The sequence below is a fragment of the Xenopus laevis genome, chromosome 2S, assembly GCF_017654675.1.
Source record: "Xenopus laevis strain J_2021 chromosome 2S, Xenopus_laevis_v10.1, whole genome shotgun sequence".
Classification (NCBI taxonomy): domain Eukaryota; kingdom Metazoa; phylum Chordata; class Amphibia; order Anura; family Pipidae; genus Xenopus; species Xenopus laevis.
Genome location: NC_054374.1, coordinates 142,730,662 through 142,739,706, shown reverse-complemented (window position 1 = coordinate 142,739,706; position 9,045 = coordinate 142,730,662).

Here is a 9,045-nt window from a genome sequence, read left to right as displayed (position 1 = left end):
CCAAAACACTTCTACAGGAGGGGATACATTTCACTAGGAACCAAAACACTTCCACAGGAGGTGATCCATTTCACTAGGAACCAAAGCACTTCCACAGGGGGGGATCTATTTCACTAGGAACCAAAGCACTTCCACAGAAGGGGATCCATTTCACTAGGAACCAAAGCACTTTGACAGGAGGGGATCCATTTCACTAGGAACCAAAACACTTCCACAGGAGGGGATCCATTTTACTAGGAACCAAAACACTTCCACAGGAGGGGATCCATTTCAATGACGCGTTCCTGAGTGGCCAAACACTCGCCTCATTCAGTTTAGTTCAGTTTATATAAACATTGCTCAGAAATTCCCACACAAATGATCTAATGTCAGATACCAAACAGCAAGTCTGCATTGGGGGAGGCAATTCCAAAGGCGGCTCTGCATGTACATATCTATGATTAGAAACAGGGTGAAAATGGGCTTCTGCCTGATCTCCTCACATGCTCAGACACTAACACAATGGTAACCATTAGCATAATGCGCTCATTGCTGTTTTATTTTTATTACTCATCTTTCTATTTAGGCCTGTCCCAGTGGCATAACTAGAGTGTTCTGGACCCCCTGCAAAGAAATCTTCAGAGAGGCCTGGCACACTCCGACTAGGGTTGCCACCTTTTTGAGAAAACTTGGGGGTGGGTTCACGAGGAGGAACGTGACATAAATGGGCGGAGCAGTGACACACAGGGACGGGGTCATGCCATTGAGGGGGTGGGCTGATCCGAGGTGCGTGAAATCTGTAAGCAGGGCCGCCATCAGGGGGGCTAGGGGGGACAAGTGTCCCGGGCCCGGGCATGAAGGAGGGCAGTGCTGCAGTTTTGAAAAGAGCGGGGCCCTGCTTAAGAGCACCGAAGCGTGCGACCAACGCGTGCGACCAACGCGAATAACCAAAATGCGGAAGTGCCGAGAACAGCCAAAGGACCTGAATCCACAAAAACAGCCGAACTGCCGAAGTGGCGAAAAGACCCGAAGTCATGAAAATAACCGAAGCCGAACTCCTGAAGTGTCGAAAAGACCCGAAGTTACGAAAACAGCCGAAATTGAAGTCCTGAACCTCGAAAAGACCCAAAGTCACGAAAGGAGGCGAAGTTGAAGTGCTGAAGCCACGAGTTCAATTCTACTGAACACCAATTTGGGGTTTTTTTTTTTTAACCCCTGGCCACCAATGTATTATTTTAATATTCTATAGGCCCCTGCCACCAATGTTTTTTTTTAAAAAACAGTTTTTGGGGCCCCATTTTTTTTTTAACTTGTAAGGGGGGCCCTGCCACCAATGTTTTTTTTTTACAAAAATTTGGGGGCCCCAATTTATTTTTTAACTTGTAAGGGGGGCCCTGGCGCCAATGTTTTTTTTTAACTTATAAGGGGGCCCTGACCATCAATAGGTTTCTATAACTTGAGTGTGGGGGGGGGTTACTTTTTTAGTGGTGATGTCTGTGTGGTCTTTGGGCGGGATGGAGTGGGGCTTGGGTGGAGTGGGCGAGATCTGGGTGGGGCTTGGGCGCCAGTGTGGACGGGGCCCAGTGGGCCCTGAAAATTTTGTTGTACGGGGGTCTGTGATTTCTAATGGTGGCCCTGTCTGTAAGCATTGTAGCTAGAAAGGGCCGGGCTGGGGGTGGATCAGAGGCAGACTGGGAGAAGTTTGACTGGTGATCACAAATTTACCAGTACCTACATTGCCCGCAAATTTGTAATACCGACCTTGGCTGGTATTTTACTGGTTATGCAGGTGAAATACCGGCCAGGTGGCAACTCTAACTCTGATCCCCATCCTCCTGACAAATGTCCCGCCTCCTCCCCAACGACCTCTGTCCACTCCCACCTTCCTCAATGCAGGTAAGAGAGCGGCTGGGGAGGAGGGGTTTTTTTCATTAGCTATACAGGAAGCAGACCCCACAGTCCAGGCCCCCCTGCAAATGCGGAGTCTGCTTCCTCTATAGTTACGCCACTGACCTCTTCTATTCATGTTCCAGTCTCTTATTCAATGTATGGTTGCTAGGGTAATTTGAACCCTAGCAACCAGACTGCTGAAATTGCAAATTGGAGAGCTAAATAATTAAAAAACCAATTGCAAATTGTCTCAGTTTATCACTCGCTACATCATACTGAAAGTTAATTTAAAGATGAACAATCCCTTTAAGCCCCCGATTGATACTAAGGACCCCACAGTAGCCCAATGTATTGCCTGAACATGCTCAGATTGGATCAGATGCTCTCCTCATTTTTATAGCTCAGCTCACTGTCCTGGATCCTTCTAGAAATGTTCTGCAATTAATCTCTGTACAAGCTGCGCTGAACAGCCAGAAAAAGTTACAAAGTTACACAAATTAATGAGATACAACGGCTTTTGGCAGCGCCCCCAGATAACTCAACGCTGCACTTATACAATTGTAGCTACTAAGATAAGCAAGTCTCTTGGGGAACTGACACTTGCAGTTTAAGTGCATCAACGTTTCAAATGGTCTTCATTTTGTTTTATAGTTTTTGAATTATTTGTCTTCTGCTTCTTTCTAGTTGTCAGATGGGAGGGGGGGGGGTCATTGACCCCAGCTGCCTATTGCTCTGAGAGGCTACCATTTTTATTATTAATGTTACTTTATATTATTTCTCTTGCTCTTCTATTCAGATGCTGGTCTCTCTTTCAAACCACTGCCTGGTTGCTAGGATAAACTGGACCCTAGTGACCAGATAGCTGCCAAAATTCCAAACTAGAGAGCTGCAGGACAAAAAGCTAAATAATCAGAAAACAATTAAAAACAAGGTCAGACTGCGCCACCATTATAGTGGGGCCAGGGGGTCCGGAGGGGGCCCTGGACAGAAGTCCCGGTGGCCCAGGGCCCCCCTTCCGGACCCCCTGGCCCCACAAATGGTGGCGCAGTTGTCCCAACGGAGTGGCGCTCATGCGCAGCTGGAGCCACACAGCGCGCATGCGCGAAGTGCCTTGTGCGGTGGCGCATATTGATTTATTTTTTAGTAAGGCCCAGGATATTGGCAGAGGGGTCTGGCCCAGCGGGGGCCCATCAGGGCCGGGCCCACTGGGTTTTTTCCTGGTCACCCGCTGGGCCAGTCCGACCCTGATTAAAAACAACTACAAATAGTCTTAAAAATTCGGCTGTCTAGATCATACTAAAAGATAATTCAGGGGTGAAATTCTCACTCCAAAAGAAATCAGAAATGTGTTCAAACTTTCCATAACCTGCCAAATGAAAGTGTGTAAAATAGATGTGGTATTCGGGGGATGTAAAATCTAAAAAATCCTCTATAACCATGCTATATTAAAAATGTAAATCTATTGAAACATGTAAAATACAACATTACCACCATGGAGCCTTGTTGTATTTTAGATGTTTCAATGAATTTACATTTTTAATATAGTATGATTATAGAGGATTTTTTGGACTTATATGTATTACCTCTGTTTGGTCACTGGAGGTCTCTGTCATGCTTTATGCAATTAAGACTGTTTTATAGTCCCAACAGCCAAAACATTTTTTTTTTTGAGTATTTGGGGGATAACCACAAAATATGCACGGTCAAAAATTCAGATCTTTGTGTCCCTCTTTACAATTGTCAGATGTTGGGAGGGATGAGAAGGTGAGGGGCGGATGTGCTGGGCATGGGTAGAACTGATGGGTGGCAGGCCAAACTGCAGCTGTTTTTTTTATTAAACTGAATTGAATTTCATGGAATTGTGGCATATAAATTGTTGTGTAAAGCCGGTTAACGTGTATAGCTAAAGTTGTCATTTGCAATCTGATCAGTAGATGGCACCAACTCACAAGGGTTTCATAGAAGAGGAGTGGAGATAGGTGAATGTAGGTAACATTAAAGTGAACATTTCAGAGCTGTGAAGTAGGTTCTAGCCCAACCCAGGCCTGGGTAAAGCAGTAGGCCACCCTTAATAAGGTTTGCTATCATCCATTTAGTCCTGATAGGTCAACTTAGAGGTGAGGGGTATTGTGGCCCCATCATTAGTGTGTGGGGTAGCCCCCCCAGGAAGGTCAGACTGGGCCAGCAGGACACCAGGAAAAAACTTGCTGCCCCCGGCCCTCATGGGCTGCACCTAGGATTAGAGGCATACAGGGGAAGAGCCACCTCCCTAAAATGGGAGAATCCATTAACAGCTTTATTTTCTTCTACATCTGACGAATGGTAAAAGTGTCTGGCTCTGTGTTGGTTTGTAGGGCTGTGACACACAAGGCAGCTTTATGGGCACCAACAAGTAGCCGAATACTGACCTTTGCCATCAGTCACTTCCAGGCCCATTATGGGCAAATCTATGGGCTGCAAGATGCCATAGTTACACACTATTTATTCTGCCTGTTTGGGGACTGTTTGGGCCTTTACCTACATTTCTTGGAATGTCAGGGTCTGTTTTGAATCTCAATGTGGACTTGGTCACTTCCCATAGCCTTTGGTTTACGATTAACACCCAAAGCTGGGAGGGTTCCTCCTTACAAAGTTACCTATTGCTGCCACAATATAATAGTACACTAGTGATAGAAAGAGTAATAATAAATGTTTCTTGTGAGCCAACAGTGACACACAGCTGCTACATTATCAGGAAAAACTATTGGAGCAGATCTCTCTAAAACACCATGGGCATTGGTATCTCCCTAAAACACCATGGACATTGGTATCTCCCTAAAACACTATGGACATTGGTATCTCCCTAAAACACTATGGACATTGGTATCTCCCTAAAACACTATGGACATTGGTATCTCCCTAAAACACTATGGGCATTGGTATCTCTCCCCATGGGGCTCATTTGATGTTAGGGTCCGGGGTAAATAACCTTTCAGTCCTACTCGAACAAAAGCCTGATCTGTGTTTAATATTCTTTACAACTTTCCTGCACTCTGTGAAGCAAACTTGCCATCCAGCAGCACAATTATCAGGGGTGGATAATATCTCCATGGTGCCTGGGGCCCGGCAGAGAAACAAGCAGAGAGGGAACAAAATGTGACGCTGCTCAAACAATTGGGGAATAGAGAGAACAGCAGCCCTGTGGCATTGCTCCACACAAGGAGTTATGATATGACGTTAGTGCATTGTTATACACAGCTCCCGACAGTCTCACTGGGACTTTATAATGAATAACATTAAAAGAAAAGTGAAGCTGTAAATACAACCAGGGGCCCGGGGCACTACAGGGAGGGGGAGGCTGTGAGCTTACATTGAAAAATCTGCTTGTGTGATGGATGTCTGGTCTGCAGCACATAAACTCTTGTAACGTTACAACTCCCAGCAACCCCTGTAAGATGCCCTCCAGATGTTTTTGCACTACTGAGGGAAGACTGTAATGGAACTAGAACTCTCAGCGTCCCCTAAGAGATGCCCTTCAGTTGTCAAGGACATACATCTACAACGCCTGTCATGTGTTTGGTATTTTGGATATAAGACAATAATAAAACAAAGCATCTTTGCTATGAAATGCTCACACTGCGGAAGTAATGCTATCGAAAAGTTGCCAGCGTTTGGCACCTAGGACGCAACTTCGCACATTAGTCAATTAGTGTAGTGGTATCGAATTTGCGCCTGGCAAAGTGGTGTAAGGTGTGCGAAGCTGACGCCCTGGAAAATGTGCACGTTAGTGAATCTGCCCCATAGTCACCTAGATAACTCTTCCCACCGGCAAGAATGAGAATTGCCAGCGGAATGGCATACGTATCGCTTCGCTAAAAACCGTAGGCATAAAATATGTTCAGCACAAGGGCTGTATATTGCACTTGGGTTTACTGATCCTTTATGTTTCAATAGTTTTTATTGAAGGTATTCCCCGGCTTTTGTTTTCTTCTAAAGTCAACATATCGCATTTTGTACATCAATTAGTACAAATGTGTTTAACATCCATTAATGTCGGTCTATGGGCGTCATTTTTTCAGCAAAACGAGACGAAAAAATTCGTCCATCCCTAACGGTGGGGCTATTAGGGTAGGACTACACGGACATTTTCAACGTGATCTGCAACAAAACGCACGCAACAGAAATAGGGTAAGAGATAGAAATGTCGGATGAAGTTGCATCGTTGATCGGAAGCGGCACGACTGCGTCTGCATCCGATAGTCGTGTTGAGTCAGATCAATGCTGCGACTTCATCCGACATTTCTCTCTTACCTTATTTTTGTCGCATTCTTAAAAAAAAGTTAAGAATAAACTGCCTGATTGCTGCACCCAACATAGAAAGATCTGCTGCGTATTTCACAGGGAAGAAAATATGAGCATTGATCCAGTCTTGAACCTTTCAATAAGTCAAAGTGGGACGGTCTTACTGACCCATTAATATAGAATGAAATTGATTCTGTATCTGAATTGGTCAGTACCATCTATTCTCCTATAACTACAGTAAATGGATCAGGAGCCGTACGGGCAGTTCTAGGGGCTGGGCCGCACTGATATTTGGTGCACAGCATTAGTACCTCTATTATTGGTACCTCTATTATTGGTACCTCTATTATTGGTACCTCTGTTATTGGTACCTCTGTTATTGGTACCTCTGTTATTGGTACCTCTGTTATTGGTACCTCTGTTACGTGGATATGTAGCACAAATGCAGACAGAGGGGAAGCAAAGAAAAAAAGCATTGTTCTCATCAAGTGAATTTTCTTGGAAACCTATATCTATGGGACAGCATCAGTGGTGGAACTAGAATATACTCACCCCATGGCAAAATTATATTTAGGGCTGTCATAAACAGATGCTGGTATAAACAGATATTGAAACTGATTAACTGTCAGTGCCCCCACAGCCCCCCTGACAGTTGCAGGTTGTGCTTCCTCTACAGTTAAGCCAATGGGAGGCAGGGAAGATGGCAGTTGCCCTGTTTTTAAAGGGGTTGTTCACCTTCAACACCTTTTTTTCAGTTCAGTTGTTTTCAGATACTTCACCAAATAAAAAAGAGACTTTTTTCCATGACTTTCAATTTTATATTTGTGAACGTTTTTTTTTATAATATTGAAGTTTAAAAAGTTTCATTATACATTAAATTTTATTTTTTTCCCCCAGCTCTGGGAGTTGGCATTGTTCTAAGTAGGGATGGGTGAATTTTTTAGCTGCAAAAATGACGCCCATTGACTTATTTGGCATTGTGCGTCGATAAAAAGACACGCGTTAAAAAAATTTCGCCGTGCAACAAATTTTTTTTGACGCCCATAGACCTTAATGGGCATCGGCGACATTTCACCAGCGGCGAATTTTTGGCAAACCAAAACGTGTCAAATCCGCCCATCCCTAGTTCTAAGTCAATACATTTAGTTGATCCATTTCTTATCTTTGTCCCTGCTGAGCAGAATCCCTGAGCTTCTTTAAAGGCAGCTGTTAGAATTGATACAATAGTTGCTAATACTCCTGAGATGCTGCTGAGAAATGTATCAACTCAATGTTGCAAAATTGTAACAGTTCAGAATCTGCCCCGGATCACAGATCTGTTGGACTGAAACACCAGACACGAATATTCAACTTTTCATTTTCAATTTAGGAAAAATAGTAAGAACATTTAAAATGGAAAGCAAATGAGAAATAAAAAGGCTATTTTTGGGGAACAATCTGAAAACAACTAAACTTAAAAAAAAAAAAAAGTGTTTGGAAGGTGAACAACCCCTGTAAAAACTACTGTACATTTTGGACCCTCCCACCCAAAGAACAGCCCTGTATAATGAAAAAAGAAGCAGAACTTATCTGCTAAAACTCAGCATTGTGATTAAGTGCAGAAAGCAAAGGCAGTAAGTAGAACAGTAGCAGGAATGTAAAGCAAGTTTAGTGCCCGTCTGACAGTCAGTCTCACTCACCTGGTCCCTGGTGCTGTGATGTGAGGGACTGGGAAACCTCCTTTAAATCAGACACTCCCCACACACGGGTTTTCATGTGCGGAAAATACAACGTATAACACACCTCTCAGTTCAGCCAGTTCATTTCTATAGAAACTAGTCTGTACAACCCAGTCAAGTACAACACAGAGCTTGCACAGGAAAAGTGATCCTGCTAATGAATTGAGTAATTAGAGTAGATAAACCTTATCTGTGAGTGAGATTCCTAAAGAACAGAACATGTATAAGGGCCCAGCTCCTCCAGCCCAGGAATAAATAAAGAGAAAAGCAGGTATGGTCTCTCTCTCCCCAAACATAATATTCTCTTTTTTTTTTCACTTAGTTAGAAATGAAGCCTGGGCACTGTCTTGACGGGACGCGTCAGCTCATGCATACGTTTTACAAGCTAAAAGTGTCTTTTTTACTAAATGTTCCCTTAAAGTTGTGCAAAAATAAGTTTTCCCTGGTGGCTACTGTATATATTGGAGTGCTGTGGTTAAGTGTGTAGTATGTATTACAAGGCACACCTAAGTGCAGCCCACGTAGATGAACACAACTCATACAGTTGTGCTCAGAATAACAGCAGTCCGACATCACTAACCTGATCAATCACTGTTTTTGGTAGACATTATATTTCTACAGGCAAATAATTTACTAGTTGGTGTAGTAGAGTAATAGAAACCCAACAGTCATGACATGCTGCTGATTCTGTGCAACTTAGGGTAGGACCCCATGAGCGATTTTGTCTCGAGCCGACGCACTGCGACAAAACGCATCGTTAATTGTCGCAGCGTTGATCCGACATGACAACTGTCGGATGCAGGTGCTGCGTCTGCATCCGACAGTTGTGCCGCATTGGATCAACGCTGCGACACCATGCGACAATTCTCTTACCTTATTTTTGTTTTGTTGCAGCACGTCGGATTACGACAAAATCGCTCGTGGAGCCCTACCCTAAATCTTTAATTGAGTCTTGTTCAATATAATATGAGTGTGGAGTTCAATTAGTGACGTCATTCATTTTGTGAAAAAACAGGTGTCAATTACGGCCCTTATTTAAGGAAGGAAGAAGCAAATGTTGTGCATTCGGGTTATAGTGTATTTCTCTTGTCTCTGAAAATTGGAGTAAAATTGCCCGTCCTAGACGTTGTTCAGAACACAGTCCCGAGCGAAATAAATAACCCACAACTGATTTCAC